Source organism: Anabrus simplex, chromosome 5 (genome assembly GCF_040414725.1).
Source record: "Anabrus simplex isolate iqAnaSimp1 chromosome 5, ASM4041472v1, whole genome shotgun sequence".
In the NCBI taxonomy this organism is placed as follows: domain Eukaryota; kingdom Metazoa; phylum Arthropoda; class Insecta; order Orthoptera; family Tettigoniidae; genus Anabrus; species Anabrus simplex.
The window spans coordinates 367,178,180-367,200,623 of NC_090269.1; the positions used below are offsets into that span (position 1 = coordinate 367,178,180).

The 22,444-nt window shown below is 41.6% G+C and overlaps 1 long non-coding RNA gene and 1 other non-coding gene across 3 annotated transcripts in view; both read right to left on the reverse strand.

Annotated features, from left to right (window-relative positions):
* The window catches only part of LOC136874924 (uncharacterized), a 638,399-nt gene that overhangs the window by 184,476 nt on the left and 431,479 nt on the right, over nt 1-22,444 (reverse strand). The window lies entirely within an intron of this gene.
* Nucleotides 19,621-19,694, reverse strand: TRNAS-CGA (transfer RNA serine (anticodon CGA)). The gene has a single exon. It is a non-coding gene; the product is annotated as a tRNA-Ser (tRNA).

Sequence of the window (22,444 nt, forward strand, 5' to 3'; positions counted from 1 at the left end):
CAGTGACCTAATCGATTTCTTCATTCCATTGCTCTTTGAAAGTACAGTGTCCATCTTCATTCTTGTTATATCTGCAGCTTTCCCTCTACCGCAATTCAGTTCTTCCACAATATTACTTACATTTTCGAAACTGTTGGAAAGTGACTCATGAAACTTCTGGAGCCTTATGAGTGCTTTTTTGGTGCATGAAAAATTATGCTGAATATAACTCAAATCATTTCTCACACCTGTGTCACAGACAACTGGTTTTGCAACTTTAGTTGAGGCTAGACCTTCAGGATCCATGCCATGCAGAACGTTCTTAATAGAGTCCCATGAAGCAATAAAAGGGAATGCTCGAATTACTAAATGATCGGGAAACCACTGACACACTGTCCATTGTTCGAGCAGCACACAAGTTAAAATATTAAATGTTCAAATATCAAATATCAAATTTTAATCTCAATTGTTCACTAGAATTTAATATTTTAGCCCATTTATGGACTTCATTGATTTTAATGACTAAAAATATGAAGCATGTGTGCTAAACTCCAAAATAAGGAAAATAAACATAGCATTTTTCAAATCCACACGTCAAGATTTGCAAAGATAATACGAAATATAATTAATTTTAGTTTACTAAATAAATATGCAATTACATAAAAATCCGTTCCCTGTTGATAAATTCACAAGCGTTTTTCGAAATGTTACCAACACTATAATCTTGTTCGTAACATGTGTTAGCCACATCGGTATAAGTGCGTTTTTACTGTCCTTATTCCCTCTATCACTCCCAGTGATTACTGAACCTATTTATCGCACAGATTGGAGTACACTATGTCTTCGGATATGGGCTAGAATAAATTTGTTACTTTCATTGATCTGTTTCAGTCTCATCCTTGGCTTCGAAAATATGAAAGTTTCTAAGGTATGAGTGGTGCTAGTTGCGGCATTCCTTATGCATCTAGTCCCTGTTATAAACTGCGAGAAAATGTCGTTCAAAGATTGATAAGTAAAGGCAACTTCTAGCTCCGTGAGGAAAGCAGCCTGAAACTGTCTCACTCATGCCTCTAGCATGCCTCTTCAGTGACGCCCAGGCTATCTATGACAGCATATGGCGGAGTTGTTGATGATAAATACTCAACATATGTGCATTTCTTGTACACTCCGTAAATTATGCGCCACACTCACAGGCGTTAATATTAGCCCTTCAAGATCATATGTCGGAAATGTTCCGACACAATGTTTACTCCAAGAATAACGTGTTTTATCGGAAGAAGTTGAGAAACTAGCGATTCTCGGGCAATACTTACACTTTACAGAATCAATGACCTTTCGAATATTTTCTTCCAATTTGCTTTACGTCGCACCGATACAGATAGGTCTTATGGCGACGATGGAACAGGAAAGGGCTAGGAGTGGGAAGGAAGTGGCCGTGGTCTTAAGGTTGTCGCGTACTTACAAGAGAGGTATTACACCACACTAGTTGCACGACCGGGGAAAATTAAATTAGACAAGCAATTGCCGAAATGTTCCCAACCGAAGGTCGTACCAAGGCGTGGAAACAACCCGAGCCCACCGAGGTTAGGTGGATTAAGTGATAAATAAATGTTACTGACTAAAATAAAAACCAGTGTCAAGTTAAACAGAGACTTTAATGTAAAGATAAGAAATGAAATGACAAAATAACAAGTCCCTAAGAAGAAGTTAAGAAAAAAATTAATTTAAGCCAAGAAATATAGGTAATTAAACTTTGACCAGGGTTAAAATTAAATAAGTCTGTTTTCGCAATTCAGTTCCTTGAGCAAATTATCAAATGTTTAAACATAAGTGAAGAAACGGAGTACTTAGGAGAATCCCAACTCCGAGATCTTAGATTAGTTACAAAATAATAATGGAGTAGAAAAGTGTTTCTTCTGACTACTTCAAAATTAAACTAAATGTAATCCGGACAAGCTAAGTCACCGATCACAAGTTCCACCAGGAACAAACATCAGGAACACAAAATTAAGAATAAACATTTACGTGAAAAATATACACGAAGAATCACCCCAAAAAAGAAAATACAATTACAGAATCAGATATTTAAAACATTAACCACCGCGTAACGCAAATCACGAAGTCACATATCCAGTCAAACGTCAAACATCAAGAACCAACATAACACAATTACCGCATGTCAGATGTCAGAATTAAACAAACGTCAGAGCATTTAAATGTCAAGTCAAACACAGCATACCCTCCCACATCAAGTTATGAATGTCACCATAGCAACGAGGTAACGTGACCAAAGAAAACCAAAATGGCGGCTCCCCGAACAGTTACCTACCCGAGACAGAACTAGTCATCAGAAACAATTTTCAACCCTTACATTCACCTTATTTCACACTTTAGTACGGATAATAGGATATTTAAGATATAACTGGTTGAATTACCCCAGACGTAAGTGACAAGGATTCTCATTTCTAAATGTAGTAGTGCAGGACACATATTTGTTACTAAAATATCTTTTGATGTATGAATTACCTTTAAGAAAACGTGCTCAGAATGATTATCAAACCCAATAATCCTACAAATCATTACATCGAAGCCCCACAAAATACTGATACTATAATTATTTCTCAACAAGATAACTTTAAATTACGGATTCCTTTGTCCAAATAATTTCTCACTTTCGGAGGTAATAAAAGTTTACATAACACGATTTAGATGAATATATTCCAAAACCATTTAGTAAGAATCAATCGTCGTTAGGGCTTGTCACTTCATGGTTGTTCCGGAACCAACAAGAACAGAAATGCTACTTACAGACATCCATGATGAAAAGAAAAATAAATCAAAGAAATTTGGCTTATCGCCATATGGTGATACAATCACCCCGGATCAAAGGTTAACATTTTTCCTCCTTCTTCTGCTCAAATATATTCCAAAAGTCCAGCCGCAACAGCGAGAGTTGATCCTCCTTGCACAAATCAATTCGTAATGATAACTGCCAATCACTCGATTGTCGTTAACGCATGGAGAAAAAGGAAGCTGAGTTAAATTTGGAGATTGCTGCTAGATGGCAGTACAATCTCGACAGCATGCCAACTGAATGCTAGCGCTACAGTGGCGGATCCGTACCGTTACGAGCTTGCAGTATAAAATAGTTCCAGTCCAATTCCGATGAGTCGAAATAATCATGATACATAGTTTGATTCAAAGGCAACTTGATAAGTGTCCAGGTACACTACAATACGTATCCGAAATCCGTGACAAGGTACATTCCTAGCATTTTCCTGGTGTGACAATGAAGAAATTAAGGGAAACTATCTACAGCGCTGCTGACAGTGGGGTTCGAACCCACTATCTCCCGAATGCAAGCTCAAAGGGCTAGGAGCGAGAAAGAAACGATCATGGTCTTAGTTAAGCTACAGCCCCACTATTTGTATAAAGTGAAACCGGGAAACCAAGGAAAACTATCTTCAGGGCTGCCGACAATGGGTTCGAACCCGGTATCTTCCTAATCCAGGATGACATCTACGTGATCGCCCACATCTGAATACAATTCTTAGCGTGATTTGGGCAGGCAATCCGCGGGACGTATATCGAGGACTTTGTTTACAGTTGGAAGGTGCAAAATGGCCTCAAGCAAATCAAGAAGGCTGAGCAGTACTGACGTTGTGAATTATTTGAAGTCGAATGAAGATGATCGTCTTTCGAAACTTGCTTCTAGAAGTGAGTATCCGGGTGACTCAAAAATATCCAGTGAATCTGAAGTTGAAAAAGGCTGCAGTTCATTGGAAGAACATGGTTGCTCTGACTGAGTAACCTACAAGTCCACCCACGCTGATTAAAATGGTATTTGCTTTACGTCCAAACAATTTTACGGTTTTCGGAGATGCTGAGGTGCCGGTATTCAGTCCTGCAGTAGTTCATTTACGTGCCAGTAAATCTACTCACACGAGGCTGACGTATTTGAGCACGTTCAAATAACACCGGACTGAGCTAGGATCGAACCTGCCACTTTGTGGTCAGAAGGCGAGCACCACAACCGTCTGAGCCACTCAGCCAGACTACCACTAATGATTCTATGACGTTCCCATATAATTTGATAAGCAAACTGTAAGAGATGTATAAATTCTGCATATTTAGTGTTTGTGTAAGTATGTAAAGTCTTGTATTCTAGCTTGGGTATTTCAAATGAATTGTTTTAGTTTTAAGAACAGACAGCAGTATAGTCAAACATTTCCTGAAAAATAAATACTAGTACCGCAGGGTGCGAAATTAGAAAGAAATGGAGCGGGGAGAAAGATCATACGGTTTATTTGATGCAGTACCCGGCGATGTGGGGGGGAGGCTATATAATTCTCCAGTGAGTAAATTATCTCGAACTCCAGAAAAATGTAAATTTTAAATCTTTTAGTTTAAATTATGTTGTTATGAGAAGAATGATCAACTTTGGAACGTTATTTCGTTTCTACACTCCGTAAGTGAATATTGTCCTATTGGCCACCTGTCGGAAAGCCACCCTCTCCAAGAAGCACAGGAGTGATGTAAGTTACAGGTACTTAGAGCAATGACAAGGGAAGTGGCTTCAAGTAAGTTATATTTTGCCAGGGTTTCAGATGGACTTGCCAGAGAGAAACATGAAAAATAGGCTGTAGGTAGGGAGATACCTCCGATACGTAGCTTTTCTGCTCAATGTCTAGCAGTCATTCTATTATTTTATATTATGTGTATTATTGCTGTTGTAACAAAATATGCACAGTAAAATACATTAATTAATACTACTACAGTTAGTAAGTTCGCGGACTGGCGCCTACAGTGTAGACAACACAGCGTACACTCACGCACATCAGCCAAGAATTTCATGGATTACCGCCTACCGTGTAGGCAACACAGTGTACACTTATGTACTGTAGTTAATATGTCATAGATCTTCCTCATTATTTTATAATGAAATAATTGCCCCGGGCAATTTTAGAGGGGAGGAACCTTTGAGATAAAATCGTAGGTTTCGCGATTTCGCACTCTGGAGTAGATGTATGTGACCAGCTAAACACATTCCAGTGCTAAGAGTTAGTCATGTAGTGTTTGAGCAAAACTGAGTAAAATTTCCAAGTTGCAAAATATCCAAATAATTACAAAAGTGCAGAACTTCTAACTGTGACAATAAGAGACCTTCCCTGCTAAACAGTTCCCTTAAAATCTCCTCGACACAGTACGTATCTTATGACAACGTTTTGCAATACATGCCAGTGATGCGGTATTCTCTAACGCTGCCATAAACTTCCCAATTGTAGGAGCGAATGCTGGAAATCCACTAGGCGCGTCTCTTCATCAGTACGGCACCCCACTTGGCACTTGACTTCCTTGGACTTGCTCCAATGAGCAGTGCATCCCACCCCATTCTTCGTTTTGCCTTAAGAAAGTATTTCCTCTGCTGAAAGGTAATTCTTGTTTAATACAAAAGAAGTTGTGTCCTACGGCGAACTCATTTGGTGATGTCACCTTTTAGATGTTTATATTAATTCTCGAATTATTCCTAAGAACTCACTGCTGTTAGCAGACGCCTAATAAGCTAATGGACACTAGAAGAATGTTTTATGAAGAAATATTTAATTTACTTATAACACTCTTCTTCTTCCAATTCTATAATTATAGAGAAATCGTGATCCCATAACTTAATTATCATCAAGTGTGATCTATAATTCTTCATTAGTCTGCTAGTTTTAGTAAGATTTGTATAGGTTTCCCAGAGAAGTGCTTAATATATTCAAAACGTCTCACCAGTGTTCTACCTCTGGACCGCTGGCCATTAACTTGTTTTTCAGGGATAGTACAATTACGTCGTACTACAAAACCAAAGAACTGAAAAATGCGGCGTGAGCAGCCTGACACAAACTGTAAGTTCACTTAAAATGGACACGGTCGCTCTTTCTGCTGACTACGGGATGTGTGGCAACCGCCACGAACAATTCTCTCGACATCAGATGCCTCAAATGTCCAGAAATCTGCACAATATAAAACTACTACTACAGTTAGGAAGTTCGGGGATCTGCGCCTACAGTGCAGCAACACAGCGTACATGTACTACTGCCAAGAAGTTCGTGGAATGGCGCCTACATTACAGGCAACACGGCGAGCACTCATGTACTACAACCAGGAAGTTCGTGGAGTGGCGCCTACAGTGCAGGCAACACAGTGTACACAGATGTTCCACAGTCAATATGTTCGTGGACTGGCGCTAACAGTTCAAGGATCACTAAGTCATTGACCTGCCTTTTCGTTACTTTTTCTCATAGTGGTGAAACGGACGATTCTGGCTTCATTATCCCAAACGTTTCGCTTGCGGATTTGACCAATTTTTGGCAGAACTTGAAATGTTACTGTTGCTGAAACTACGACATTCTCACGTTCCCCCACCGACATTCAACTACCCTTCACAGCAGATACCATAGTCCTGCTTATACTGTATGCACGCAATTGCCTCTTGCTGAGACTAGCGAAGAATTGTCACGGCAACATTCTCTGGTACAAACTCTCCGTTGTAGTGCACGACAGCGACACAAGATGACCAGTCCACGAACTTAATGATTCTACTACGTATAGAGAACAACGGAGTTTCCATGAGGTTCTTTTTTGTATTTCTTGTTCTCTAACTGAGAGAACACATCTTTGTATAACTTACCACTGCATCGTAACCCACTGCTATGCGCCTTCTTATTTCCGTTTTGTGGCTGACTCGACTACAAACTAATGATCTTAGGTACATAAAATCCATCAATCACGTCAATGTGTGGTGGTGGCAGGTTGTGCAGATGGAGAGTGTGACGTTTACAGATAACCATCAGGGTTTTTATTTTCCTTCAAATTGATCTCCAATAACAGGGCCTGTCCTTCAGCAGCTACCTTCTGGAGAGTTTAAAGAAGTTCAGGCTTGTCCTTGCAGAGCATAGTGGTATCATCTGCATTGTGCAAGTTAGTCATTTTTCTCCCTCCTATTGACATATCTTCATCGAAGCTGTCCAAAGCTCACCTAACGATATAATCGTCGTTAACACTGAATGGTTGTAGGGACACAATGCAACCTTACTGCACACTATTTTTAATCCTGAAGGATTTTGATCTGTTACTTCATCTTCGCACATTTGCAGTGTCTCATAAACCAAGCCAAACTCCGTTGAACAAAAACCCTGAAGGGCCATGGCCTACCAAGTGACCGCTGCTCAGCCCAAAGGTCTGCAGATTACGATGTGTCATGTGATCAGCACGACGAATCCTCTCAGCCGTTATTCTTGGCTTTCTCACCGGGTCCTCCATCTCACCGTCAGATAGCTCCTCAATTGTAATCACGTAGGCTGAGTGGACTTCAAATCAGCCCTCAGATCCATGTAAAGACCCCTGACCTACCCAGGAATTGAACCCGGGGTCTCCGAGTAAGAGGCAGGCACGCTACCCCTACACCGCCGGGCCGACACGTTGCAGTGTCTTATACAGTCATTTAATCAGGAAGACAAAATTCCTTGGAACTCATACTTCAGTTAACACACTCCAAAAACTGGTCCTTTGCACACAGTCAATAAATTATTTCCTGTTTATATCTCTATACAGGGGATTATTTATCACTCGTCGCCTCAAGAAAAATGACAAAAATGTTTCCAGTAACAGAATATAATGATCCACTGGATAATATAATATTTGTGCTCACTTGCGCTCAATTAAATTCCCAAACTACATTTAGAGTCCTCCAGGAATCTAAGTAGTGACCTGATGAGTACGGAACCACCAGACGGCTCTCGTTGTTCCTTCCTACATGACCACCCTTCTTATCTTACACCCTTGAGACTCCGACTGTTAAAAGTTTGTGAGGCCTCGGGAACTTTTCACTTTCCGACACCTCCATTCTTCAGATTATTGGGCCTCTTTCTCTTGAGATAAGTGTAAAGAGAGGCTGAGAATTCATTGGTACAAAGTTAGTAGAAAAATAGATTTAATGTTGTATCAAATCAAAACTCTGTGATATCGATACACATTTTGCGTTCTCGGTTGAGAAATTGTAGGATTTTAGTGAGGCTGATCTAATAGACTTCCAGCTTACAAGAATATGTCGAGTAAACACAGTGCATGCCGTAGAGATGTTAAGAACTGTACTTCGGAGGTCACTAAAGCCCAATCAGGAGAGCATCAGGCTCAAAATCCGAAGGTTGTGGCGTCGTACTAGCATCCTGCACGAGCAAGTATGAAGACCACGCATTAATTGAAATAGCCTGACACCTGACCCGGCTATTTAAGCAAACCATCAAACATTGCTGTGAAACACTATTGTATATGATATCCTGTTTATATACGATCATTTCTGTCTAGGTGATATGTATCACTTCAGGTGTTTTCTTTGTTTGCCTTAACCGGAATAACACCTATCGGGTACTGGGCCGAGAAAGTGCGTTCGGTCGAGTGCTCGGCTAAAGTGATAAAGTACAGTCAGTATTTGGCCTAGTATCCACTGAGTGATTAAGACAAGACATTGGATAGAGACGTATCCCAACCACTCGGCCAAATAAGTACCCACACCACCTGCCCTCTCATCTCGGCGCTTCAATCGCTCTACACCCAGTCAGTGTAATCAGTCAAGTCCATTTCGTAGGAGAGCATTTGTGTTATCTGGCGCTATTTCATTCGATTTATTCAGTACTCTCATAAAAGATCTATATTCATTCCCTTAACAGGTTTCAAATGTCTCATTTATTATCTCTTCTTAATAGTTAGGGTCTTGTCCATTCGTTTTCTATGACTGCTAATTTCATCCTCGATTAACTATACTATGTCAGATATGATCACAGTCCAGTAGTATTTTAAAAAAAACTCTTAATTTTCTCTCTCATTATGACCAATTTGCTTTACGTCGCACCGACACACATAGGTCTTATGGCGACAATGGAACAGGAAAGGGCTAGGAGTGGGAAGGAAGAGGCCGTGATCTTTTCCAATTAAAGAAATGTGTTGATCAAATTAAAGCTGATAACTTTTTATTTGAATGGTTTCCTAGCATTTTCCTGGTGTTTCAATGAAGAAACTACGGGAAATCACCTACAGGGATGCTGACAGTGGGGTTCGAACCCACTATCTCCCGAATGCAAGCTCAAAGTTAGGCAATCCTAACCGCACGGTCACCTTGCTCGGTTTTTTTCATTTTCGTCCTTCACGGAACCGTATTATCACATCCTTTAAACGTTTTCAATCTGATGACTCGCCCACTGTCACTTTCTCATGTGATAACATTTACTCGTCAATGAGTGACTCGGCCCAGTACTCGGTAGGTGTAATTCCGGCTTTACAATCGTATGAACACCACCGCCACAAACAATAACAACACAAACAATGTAGTCATAGGGCATGGCGCTTTATTGCTTTTATTTCCATTATGAGTGAGAAAATGTTGTTTCATTTACTGTACATTAATTACTGCATGTCAACCTCTTAGTCCCGTTTCCTGAGACAGGGTCAGGGATGACGTGAGATAAAATTATACAACATTTTTTTACGACAGGATGCTCTCCCTGATGCCAACCTCAGCTGAAGAGTTAATGAAGAACAGTAAATGATGGTGAACGAAACTGCGTAAGAAGGTGGAAGGCATCGGCTGTAGCCTATGAATAGGGACTCTCCCGGCATTTACCTGGAAGTGAAAATACCGCAGAAAACCATTCTCAGGACAGCCGACGGTGGGGTTCGAACTTCCTTGTCTCCGGAATACAGAGCTTGGCTCCATAGCCGTACCGCGTTTACACTGCAGCCACTCTATTCGGTACTATACACTAACCACTAATTAATATAATCGTGTTTGCTAGCACAATGAGAACTCGATGAGAATACAAAATGTACAATATTTAAACTCACGGCATTAATCTCAATTCATGATGTTACTGTACCTATTATTATTATTATTATTATTATTATTATTATTATTATTATTATTATTATTATTATTATTATTATTAATAATAATAAATGCACCGCAATTGGGAAATATCGCGTTGGCAATGATCACTTACAGAAGTGTGACAATAAAGTACAGTTAAAACATAATTACCCAACAACAACAGTACAACCAGCCATTCCATAGAAATATATTATTACAAGAATTACTACTAGTTTAACACACTAAATCTAGCATCATCTTATGCAAATTCACACACAACTTACGTATTTCAATTGCTTAACACTGCGGCTTACAATACTATAGGTTGAGCTTACTACTAGCTTAACATTACAACACCGTCATATACAAATTCACACGTACCTTAAGTATTTCAAACACCGAATCCCGTGAGATCTCCGAAGTTAAGCAACATTGGGCGTGGTCAGGAGTTGGACGGGTTGCCACGCGCTGTTGGTGGGGGGTATGGGAATGGAGGAGCGGAAAGGAACTGGCCACCCTACCGCACGTAAACTCCGGCTCAGGAACACCTCTGCGGAGGTTCGGACCTGCCTTCGGGCAGAATAACCCTCACCTTTACTTAAGTATTTCAAAATTTTACACTAGGTTGGTTTTTGAAGGAAGTGTAGGTGGTAAGAACGGTAGGGGTCGACCAAGATATGAATATGACAAGCAGATTAGAGCAGATGTAGGATACAATAGTTACGTAGAAATGAAAAGTTTGGCACAGGATAGGATGGCATAGAGTGCTGCATCAAACCAGTCTATGGACTGATGATTCAAACAACAACAACAACAACAACAACAACAACAACAACAACAACAACAACACTAGTCCTTACAACAAGTACAACAAGCAATTCCATGGAAAGAAAATATTACAAGGAATAATACTAGTTTAAGATTCTAAATCCGGCATCATGTCTTAGTTATGAGTTACGGGCTGCAAATTTCTGTATACATAATCAGCGTAGTATAGTCATTACATTCGTAGACTGGCCGTCTACTGCCGCTGTGGTGCACTAGAGCCGAGAATTTACACGACAGGATGGTGTCGTGACAGTTCTTCGCTGGTCCCAACAAGAGGCAGTTGCGTGCGTACAGTGCAAGGAGAACCATGGTCTCTGTTGAGAAGAATAGTTGAATGCGAGCAGTGGAATTTGAGAATGTCGTAGTTTGAGCAACAGGAAAATTTCAAGATCTGCCAAAAACCAAGCAAATCCGTTACAGAAACGTTTGAGATCATCAAGCCGAAATCGTCAGTATCACTATGACGGCAAAAAGTGGCGAAAAGGCAGGTCAAAAGACTATGTGATCCTTGAACCGTGAGTTCCAGTCCACGAAAACATTTACTAATACACAGGTGTGCACTGTGTTGCCTAAACTGTAGGCTCCAGTCCACGAACTTCTTGACTGTAGTACATCAGTGTACGCCGTGTTGCCTACACCGTGGGTACCAGTCCACGAAATTATTAACTGTAGTAGTAAATCGTCGATTTAGAATCAGCACCACTTAGGAACAAAATAAAAATGACGAGGATACAAGGTGAGTCTAAAAAGTTCCATGAATGATACCGCTTCGGAAAGAAAACTAAATTACAAACAAAATACCGTTATCACTTTCAATGTACCATCGATTGACCACAATATACTTTTGGCAACATTTTGACAACTGCTGGAAACTAGCAGCGAAGTCGTCTTTTGGAATCGATCGGAGCACTGATGTCACACGTCTTTAGATTTTATGTCAGCACACTGTGTTCCTTTCAGGATTCCCTTGATGCAGGGAAACAAAAAGAAACGAATTTTCCCTTTGCGAAAATCAAGTGATCATAAAAATGTCTCACGGTCATGGTCATCCATCAACGGCTGCTAATTTCAGATGGCAACCAGCCATAAGACATAGCCTGCACTGTTGCTAGGTAACACTTGCTGACCGTCCTTCAATACCTTATATCTCTGCCTTCATGTTTGCTATGGTTACACTTTCTTCACATATTTTGTCACGTTAGATTACACAAATAATTTCAGACGACCCCCAGTCATAAGACATATTTATCTCCTAATAAGTGTGCAGGCGCAAGATCCGGGTATGACAGTGCATGTTAGAGAACAGTTACACGCCGTTTAGCCAAGAAGTTCAGAGCACGGATCGTCGTGGAGAAGACTCCATTCTACAGTCCTGTTCAACTCTGGCCGAACATCGTGCATGCGTTGTAGCAAACCGTTTCAAGACTTTCCCGTAGAATGCGTCTTTGACAGGTGACCCTACGACCCGGTTGATAATGCCATTACTGTTGAAAAATGCGATCAACAGTGTCTTTTGGAGGCGGCTCTTTCGTCACTTAGTCTTCAGATCGAACTAGTATCACATCTCTCATCGCCTGCGATGATGATTTTCAGAAGAGATGGATACCGATCACAGGTGTCAACGAATCTCCAGCAATTTCTGTCCGTGTTTCCTCCAGTTCGTGAGTCAATGTGCGCGGAACAAATTCAGAACTTACATTCCACCTACCCAAATTGTTGTGAACAATGGTCTTAACTGTCGTTGCTAGTCCCTAAGTCCTCTGATATCCTTCTCAGTTGCCGATTTTGTTCCAGCATTTGTCGCACTTTCTCGATGTTTTCTGCTGAAGACCTGAAATAAATAAGGATCTAAGCGCGAAAGTTACATATTTTGACTTATAGTGTGAAATAGAATCTACACGCGAAGCCTCACAATGTATAAAAGGTTCTAACTGCCGCGAATGATGGTGTAGTAAGAACATCTATCAACAGATGGCATGCTCTATGATCCACGCCAGTGCCTTCAATAATTTAAACTCATTTTCATCAAAACTATTATTTTGGCACTTAGAACCTTCTTTATTTCAAGTCTTCAGTTCTGCTTGCTGACGGTCGACCTGGACGTGGCGTATCATTAGGAGTTTCCAGTCAATCTGGAAAGCGTTTGAACTAGTGAACACATTTTCTGTTTACGGCAACTGTTTCGTACACTTGCACCAAAATCGCATGATGTTTAAGCGTTTTTTTTCCATTGCGCTAGAACACGAGCCTTCACATGCACTACATTTGACTGGCCGCAGCAGACTAACCTGCTTCAGCTCCATGTGTTCAATGTTATGTGGCGCTTCTCGAGATGCCTCTCTGTTCACATACACACGCAGTGTTACCACCTGTGTTGCCATTGTGATATTGGTCCATTAACCGTACTTTCTAGACACACCTTGTATTTTCTAACCTGTATCACAACGATAAGTAAGCATAAATTTAATTGTAAATCCATGTTATTTATGACTAATGAAATATGTAGTTCCGCCAAAGGAAATTTGAAAGCATGCCATAGGTATCGCTCCTTTCGTATCATACTTGACACTAATGGTTTATTTACTTCGTCATCCTCTCAGTTAATATGTTCCTTGCGCGGTAGGTGAGCCTCTAAATCAAATTTCAGCCGTAACAAAATTAGCCACCGTCTCCGTCTGACAAAGAAGCTCATGTAATTAGTTTGCAAGAGTCAGACAAGAGGGCGGACAGGTAGAAATCCGAGGTAATTTAAGATAGCTTAGTTCCCTCCCTACCTTCCTCCCTCATTGAGTTTGGCCTAGTATTTGATTTCTAACCTCCTCGGTGACAGATATCCCAGACTTGAGGGTGCTATGTAGGCGCCAGAAAGAATGGAAGAGGTGCACTGAACACTAAAAACGAATATCATAGTGGACATAAATGTATACTCCTTCTTCACTCTCCGTTTTTCTTAGATAGTCGTTACTTATGCTTTTGCTGGCGAGACCTAGAGTTTTCAGTGCACAGTCTTCTGGTATGGGCAAACACAATTATGTCTCAGTCTTGTCCTTGGCTTTCACACTATAAAAGTGATCGAGGAATGAGCGATAATAATGATGTCTTTCCTTATGCAGCCAGGCCCTGCTATGAATGGTGTGTAATGTTGTACATAGGGTTGGTGCATGCATTTCGATAGATGTGGCAGACTGATATGTAGTAGCAACTTCTGATTCACCAACCGGATGAACTATGCGTGTGCAAACTTTGTGATAACCCATGTGACAGATATCACGTAATGACATGTAAGCGCAGATAAATATCTCTGACAAAATTCTGTGAAAATGCTTAAGAGTATGTCCTCTAATTATGCACATTGTGCGAAATTAAAGTAAATTATAAATTATAAACTTCTGATTCAATGGGAAAAGCAACGGGAAACTACCTCTCTTCATTTCGTTAGTACTCCCCTTCGGCAATTACTAGGCCATCTATGACAACTAACAGTGGATGATTATGATGATGATGATGATGATGATGATTGTTTTCAAAGGGGCCTAACATCTAAGCCATCGGCCCCTAGACCTGTTGAGGATGCAACCAGCCTTCGTGATGAGGAATGAACATATATACAGTCGTTCATTCATGTGCATCGTTTTAAGGAAATATCCCTTGTTGAATTCTATACAGAGTTACACAATATGCAGTACCATAAGAAATCAAAATGATTTACGAGATAGACAAGACTAGTAATAATATTACTGGTTTTACATCCAAATAACTATGGTACCTCTTTTATGATCCCGACATGCCGGTATTTTGTCCCTCAGGAATTATTTTCCGCGCCAGGAAATCTACTGACACGAAGCTAACGTATCTGAACATCTTCAAATACCACCGGACGGAGTCAGTATCGAACCTGCCTACTTGGGCTGAGAAGGCCAGCGCTCTACTAACTGAGCTACTCAGCGCGGATAGACAAGACAAAAAATGGGATATTCCAAATTATGGTTTTTACAGGAAAATGCTGGAATAGAACTATAATCAGATGATGCGTGAAAATAATCATCTGTACATTATAAGAAATTCTGCAATGACCGTAGCCTCTGTGGCTCAGGCGGCAGCGCGCCGGCCTCTCTCCACTGCGTCTCGTGGCTCAAATTCCGGTCATTCCATCTGAGATTTGTGCTGGACAAAGCGAAGGCGAGACAGGCTTTACTCCGACTACTCCGGTTTTCCCTGTCATATTTCATTCCAGCAACACTCCAATGATATTTTATTTCATCTGTCAGTCATCAATCATTGCCCCAGAGGAGTGCGACAGGCTTCGGCAGCCGGCACGATTCATATCATCGCCGCTAGATGGGGGGCTTTATTGATTCCATTCCTGACTCCTTCAAATGACTAGAAACAGGCTGTGGATTTTTAATTCAATGATGACCAACAATGTGCTAATTTAAAATACACAAATGACAATGAAAGATCATGACTAAATACAATTTCATTAGATTTTACAACAATATTAAGGGCACGGTCTGTACCTATGTATTGTCATATTCAGTTATTTTGTTGAAAACATTTTGCTGTGGTAACACTTAGGTAATGAAATGGCGAATGCCTTTAGTGCCGGGAGTGTCCGAGGATAAGTTCGGCTCGCCAGATACAGGTCTTTTGATTTGACTCCCGTAGGCAACCTGCGAGTCGTGATGAGGATGAAATGATGATGAAGACGACAAATACACCTAGCCCCCGTGCCAGCGAAATTAACCAATCATGGTTAAAATTCCCGACCCTGCCGGGAATCGAACCCGGGATCCCTGTGACAAAGGCCAGCACGCTAACCATTTGGCCATGGAGCCGGACATTTAGGTAATTGTTCAACAGGAAGAAATCTAACTTGGGTTCGTTTTTTTTTTTAAAATCCATTTTGGCCTGGGCGAGGTGGTAAAGGCGTGCTCGGTTCACCCGGAAGAACGTAGGCTCGAATCCAGATCAAGAAGTTGAAAAATTTAAGAAAAGAGATTTCCACGTTCGGAGCTGTACATGGCCTTGAGATCCACTCATCCTACACCAAAAATAAGTACCAGGATGATTCCTGGGAGAGGCCGGACATAGAGCTAAACACGCTACCGCATCAAATGTCGAGGTTACAGGTTACACTTTTATATTCCACCTCTCCAAGGCCATTCACGGTCTGTACGGAGTTAAATTTGATTTATTTTTCTCTTTTAATTTCACTTTTGTTCTTCTTGGCATTTCAAACTTCATTTCATTTCTGTTCTCTAATATCATTCACCATTACAAAAGATTTATGATATATGTATAATAATAATAATAATAATAATAATAATAATAATAATAATAATAATAATAGAAAAGCTGTGTATGGTATTTATTATCACAGGATTTCTTCAGGTAGTAGGGTATAGAATTATAAGCCTCTTGTACCTGTTATCATAATCGTCACCCGGCTCAGTATTCACGGCCAGATGCTAACCTTGCACGATTGTCGTTTCCAGAAATCTTGCTAGTATAAATCCGCCATATACCTCGACAATGAAATGGTTTTTTGCACTAATATTTGTAATTTTGTCTCACATTCGTTCCAGTGCTACAACTCTTAGACACACTATATTTCACTATATTTCACTATATTTCGCCCAAATAAAACCTTTCATTTAAGTTAAATCGATTATCGCGTATGTTAGCTACGCACTCTCACAGTAGACGGGCCACACTGAACAAAACCCTCAAGAACTGCATTATTGTCTCGTCGTGAACTTGAATATTTCCGATAACCGTTCTTCTTAGCAGATGTTTAAACTATTGCCCTACGTATGTGTATACGCAATTTGACTGTAATGTGTGTCGTGTGTACATTGCTCAAGAAAGACATTTGGTTATGTCTTAAAATGTTCCTAACTACATTGTAAGAATGTATAGTGAGATGGGGATCGGACTATTACGGCAATCACATGTTTTGTTCGCATAACAAAGGGCTCCGTTGAAATCTGGATATTATGGAGGTATCAAAGTCACTTCAAAGATTCGAATGCCTCAATTCAAAGTGTGTGTGAAAGTTGGCAACAAAACTGCTAATCATGAACTGTGTCGCACATATATGGATCTGGCTCTTTTTTACGGCCAGTTACCCTTTCTCTTTGCTACTATCCAAAAGATATATCGCCAAACGTGATTCATCCAAGAACACCTCAGGACGCCAGTGTCTTAGTTGCCAGAGCAGATGATTTCTAGTAAACTGCAGTCTCCTGACATGATGTCATCTGCCAAGTGTAGGTAGTTGAGCGGGTCGTCGGGATCTTGAATTGGCCATTCAGCCAAAGAGTCGGACTGCGTTTTGACGAGAGTACGTCGTATAATTTGGGATGCCAGTTTGGAAAGTTGAGCGAGATGAAAATCGTGAGGATTTCAAAACAGTGCTTAAAAAAAGGAATGTGGTTACGATGGATACATGGTAATTAAGCCTCTTAATAAGGAGTTTTGCCATCCCTCGCATGGATAACAACTTCACAAAGCTTTCTCATGCTTCCGATAAGCCATCGCATGTTAACTTGCGACAGACCTCCTCACTCTTCCAATAGTGTTGGGAACGGTTGATTTCTCGCTCGGATTCGTTGCTCCTGCTCGGTGTTCTTGGAGAAATCTCCGAACGATGTTGCCGTCATGCGCTCTGGCATCGCCATGCATTAAAACTGCGTTCTCTCTAAGTTACTTCTCGTGAGGTGGCACTAATAACCCGTCAATGTACCGCCAGAGTCACATGCAATAGTAATTACATTCTTCCGCATAGGGTTGGGGTCAGGAAAATGAATAATAATGTTATTGACTTTTCGTCCCAATAACTACTTCTACGGTTTTCAGAGACGTCAAGGTGCCGGAATTTAGCCCCGCAGTAAATTTACCGACAGGAGGTTGACGTGTCTGAGCACCTTCAAATAACACCGGACTGCGCCGGGGTCGATCGATCGAACTGGTAACACCGCCCTACACAATGGTTATGTTATGAGTCTGGCATAAACATCAGGGGTACGGACCGTACGAAACCCTAAAATTTATGTTAATCTTGTTACACAATGAAAGAACGGGCTAGATGACACTTCCTAACAACCAAATTAGTTTGCATTCTAACCTGTTACGGCCTAAAAATCCGGAGTATATTCATGACTGATCGTGCGGGCTGAGGTAGGCAACGGGAAAGGCAGGTGTCTTCAAACGAAGTCACCAGCACACTTACAATACTTCAAGAAGGCTACTCGCAGGGGTATGTTGCCAAATGTTAGAGACTGATCAGAATACGATTTAGTGCCTGTGGAAACATTTTCAGGAAACGGGCCCAGGACAGGATCGTTTTGTGCGTCTACAAGCTCTCTGAATCCACGAGCGCGATAACTACAGGTGGACCTATAGCAGGCTTCTGGAGTACGTGTTATTCACCAGACAGTCAGAAACAGGCTTTGAAACACCAATTCAAGATCATGACGACCTACTCAAGTAGGTGCACTTGGCAGACGACATCGTGGCAGCAGACTGCAGTTTGCTAGAAATCATCTGCACTGGGAACTACAGCAGGATACTGACGTTCTGAGCTGTTCTTGGATGAATCAAGTTTGGCGTTATATCGTTCAGATAGTCGTCTACGAGATTGAAAAAGACGTAGGGAGCTGTATAGTTCTCTCATTTTCCTCACTAGTGGCTGGCGACTCAAACGTTAAGCAGTACCACCTCCCGACAGTAACCAAACTTTTCACTGTCTATAGTCACTCCTGCTGTGTCCACTACCAGATGGCTCTTGACCAAATAGCATGCTTGCTATGTCAGTGACAGTGCACGTGGAGTAATTCAAAAGCTTGCCGGTCCTGAAGCCGGCTCACTTGTCAGGTCTCTTGTGTTACACAGCTGCACGCAGTTCTGTCCAGTCTCGCTGCTCGCCCTCAGGAACTAAATAGTTGAAACGGAGATCTGACAACGCTGTGGTCGAGTTGGGGCAATCCTGGCACTCTATGGACAAGTAATGTAAACATAGCCGGCCAGCTAGGCTTCAAAGCGTGCCCGTCGTTAACTAGGAAATTGTCAGAACTATACAAGCTGCTGTTGCCTATGGAGGTGAATCTGTTACGGTGTGGGCAGGCATAAGTCCTGTCACGCAAACAGATCTCCTGATCATTTGCAATGGATCCTGAACTGCTCGACGGTACATTGACGAGATCTTAGAGGCACATATGATATTTCACGTGAGGTAACTTACAGAGAACGCAGTTTTAACGCATGGCAATGCCTGCTAGAGCACCGAGCTGAAGCAACGAATCCTAGCGAGAAATCGACCACTCCCAACACTACTGGAAGAGTGAAGAGGTCTGTCTCAACTGGAGATGTGGTGCCTTGTCACAAGCATGAGAAGGCGTTGTGAAGTTTTTATCCATGCGAGGGGTGGCAAAACTCATTAAGGAGTGTATTTACCATTTATCCATCGTAACCACATTCCTCTTTTAAGCAGTGTTTTGAAATCCTCACCATTTTCATCTCACTCAACTTTCCAAACTGGCATCCCAATTTATAAGACGTACTCTTGTCAAACAACAGTCCGACTCTTTGGCTGAATGGCCAGCGTTGAGGTCTTCGGCTTAGAGGATATCAGATTTGATTCCCGGCCGGTTCGGAAATCTTAATCGTGTCTGATTAATTATTCTGGCTCTGGGTCTGGATGTTTGTGCTTTTCCTAATACTTTTCTCTTCATATTTAGACAACACACTAAACTATCAACCACCAGAGACACGTGCAATAGTAATTACATTGAATATTGAATTTTCACGACCACATTGTAATCGAAAGCGACTTTCAACCTATTAGGTCGTGTTACGTACATATAGTACATGATGAAGAGATGTTAAGTACAGAACAAAAATGGCCAACCAGACACCAGTGGGATCCGAACCCACGACCTCCCGATTTCGCGTCGGTTGCTCTACCAATTGAGCTATGGTGGCCTAGGCCATCTTTGTTCTGTTGGAAAGGATCTGAGCTACAGGTCTGGTACTACCACCATCACACTGTAGAGTGCGTTTAAGTTGCCCGTGAAAATTCAATATTCATTGACTTGGCCCTCAACGGGCAACTTAAACGCACTCTACAGTGTGATGGTGGTAGTACCAGACCTGTAGCTCAGATCCTTTCCAACAGAACAAAGATGGCCTAGGCCACCATAGCTCAATTGGTAGAGCAACCGACGTGAAATCGGGAGGTTGTGGGTTCGGATCCCACTGGTGTCTGGTTGGCCATTTTTGTTCTGTACTTAACATCTCTTCATCATGTACTATATGTACGTAACACGACCTAATAGGTTGAAAGTCGCTTTCGATTACAATGTGGTCGTGAAAATTCAATATTCATTGACTTGGCCCTCAACGGGCAACTTAAACGCACTCTACAGTGTGATGGTGGTAGTACCAGACCTGTAGCTCAGATCCTTTCCAACAGAACAAAGATGGCCTAGGCCACCATAGCTCAATTGGTAGAGCAACCGACGCGAAATCGGGAGGTTGTGGGTTCGGATCCCACTGGTGTCTCGTTGGCCATTTTTGTTCTGTACTTAACATCTCTTCATCATGTACTATATGTACGTAACACGACCTAATAGGTTGAAAGTCGCTTTCGAGTAATTACATTCTTCCGCATAGGGTTGGCGTCAGGAAGGTAAATAATAATGTTATTGACTTTTCGTCCCTGTAACTACTTTTACGGTTTTCAGAGACGCCGACGTGCCGGAATTTAGCCACGCAGGAGTTCTTGTACGTGCCAGTAAATTTACCGACACGAGGTTGACGAATCTGAGCACCTTCAAATACCACTGGACTGCGCCAGGATCGAACCCACTAAGTTGCGGGCAAACGGCCTACGCCTCAACCGTCTGAGCCACTCAGCCTGGCGTGTAAGTAAGAGTAACCGGCCGTAAAACAGAGCTAAATCCATATATTTGCAACATAGTTCGCACCCGTGATCCCACAGGTGTAGGAAAAGCGGCAGTAAAAGGAGAAGACGACTCGAGTCGAAACGCAAACTTGCTATACCCTAGATCATGGTTCCAGCCCTGTTCCTTGTGCTCCTTATTATTAACTTTAATATGCCGCCATGGTAAATTTGAACTGATCTTCCGCGAGACATATTGGCCGCACTCTGAGTTTTGTTACTAAAAGAAGGCTGAGATACAGCATATCCTCCCACACGAAAGAAATGGGACTCTTAGAAAGTATTAGGTTATGCAATACTTCAGTCCGAGGATCTTCCGCTGTGCAGTATATAGAATAGACTATAAATTTAAATTTCAGTTCATGAATTCTTTACGAGCACTGCAATACTTGTGACAAGCTCAATATCGGGCTTAGAAACTTTCCGATACCACTCCCGTTACTTTTACAACAAGTACAATCATACGTCCATATTGATTACGCTCCCCCGCTGTTCCGTGAGAACGACTAACTTCTTTATCAATAACACCAGCTTGAGCAATACATTTCCTTGCACAATAATATTGATAATTCCGCAACCCTACACAACTACTGCAGCAAGGACCTTCTATGACACTTTATGGAAGTATGATTATTGAATGTAATTTTTATGTTGGCCGTGCGGTTAGAGTCGCGTTGCTGTGAGCTTGCATCCGGAAGATAGTGGGCTCGGACCCCACCGTCGGCAGCCCTGAAGATGGTTTTCCGTGGTTTCTCATTTTCACACTTGGCAAATATTGAGGCTGTACCATAATTAAGGCCACGGCCTCTGCTTCGCACTCCTAGTCGTTTCCTACCCCCATCGTCACCATACAATATGTCTGTGTTGGTGCGACGTAAAGAAAATTATAAAAAAGTCATTTCTTTACAAAACAATCAAATTATGTAGATGGGACAGCCAAGCTGAAGTGGTAAAGGCGTGCTCGATTCATCCGAAGGTACGTGAGTCGGTCAATGCATATAGGAGATTTTAGCACTAGCAAGGTAGGCCTTTTTTTTTACATCTCACCGACACAGATATGTCTTATGGCGATGATGGGACATGAAAGGCCTAGGAATGGGAAGGAAGCGGCCGTGGCCTTAGTTAAGGTACAGCCCCAGCATTTGACTGGTGAGAAAATGGGAAACCACGGAAAACCATCTTCAGGGCTGCCGACAATGGGGCTCGAACCCACTATCTCCCGAATACTGGATACTGGCCGCACTTAAGCGACTGCAGCTATCGAGCTCGGTAGGCCTTTCATAGTAAGAGACATTTGCTCACTTCGAACATCGATACAGGAATTAGAAAGATGCTTTTAAAGACTTTCGTCTGGAGCGTAGCATTGTATTGAAATGAAGCATGGACGATAACTAGCTCAGAAAGAAGGAGAGTAACGAGCAAGTGGCTTCGCAGTTTCGGTAACGTAGCTAGCAGCTTGCATTCAGAAGACAGTAGAATAGAATCACACTGTTGGTAGCCCTGAGGATGGTTCTCCGCAGTTTCCCATTTTGACACCAAGCTGTACATGAATTAAGGCCAAGCTCGCTTACTTCCCACTCCTAGCACTTTCCTAGCCTATTGTCGCCCTAAGAATGATCTGTGACGGTGCGACGTAAGGCAAATTGTAGGAAAAGAATAAAAAGAATAGAGAATGTAGAAGCTTCTGAAATGTAGTGTTACAGAAGAATGCTGAAGGTGAGATGGGTAAATTAATCATGAATGAAGAGATACTAAATAATAATAATAATAAT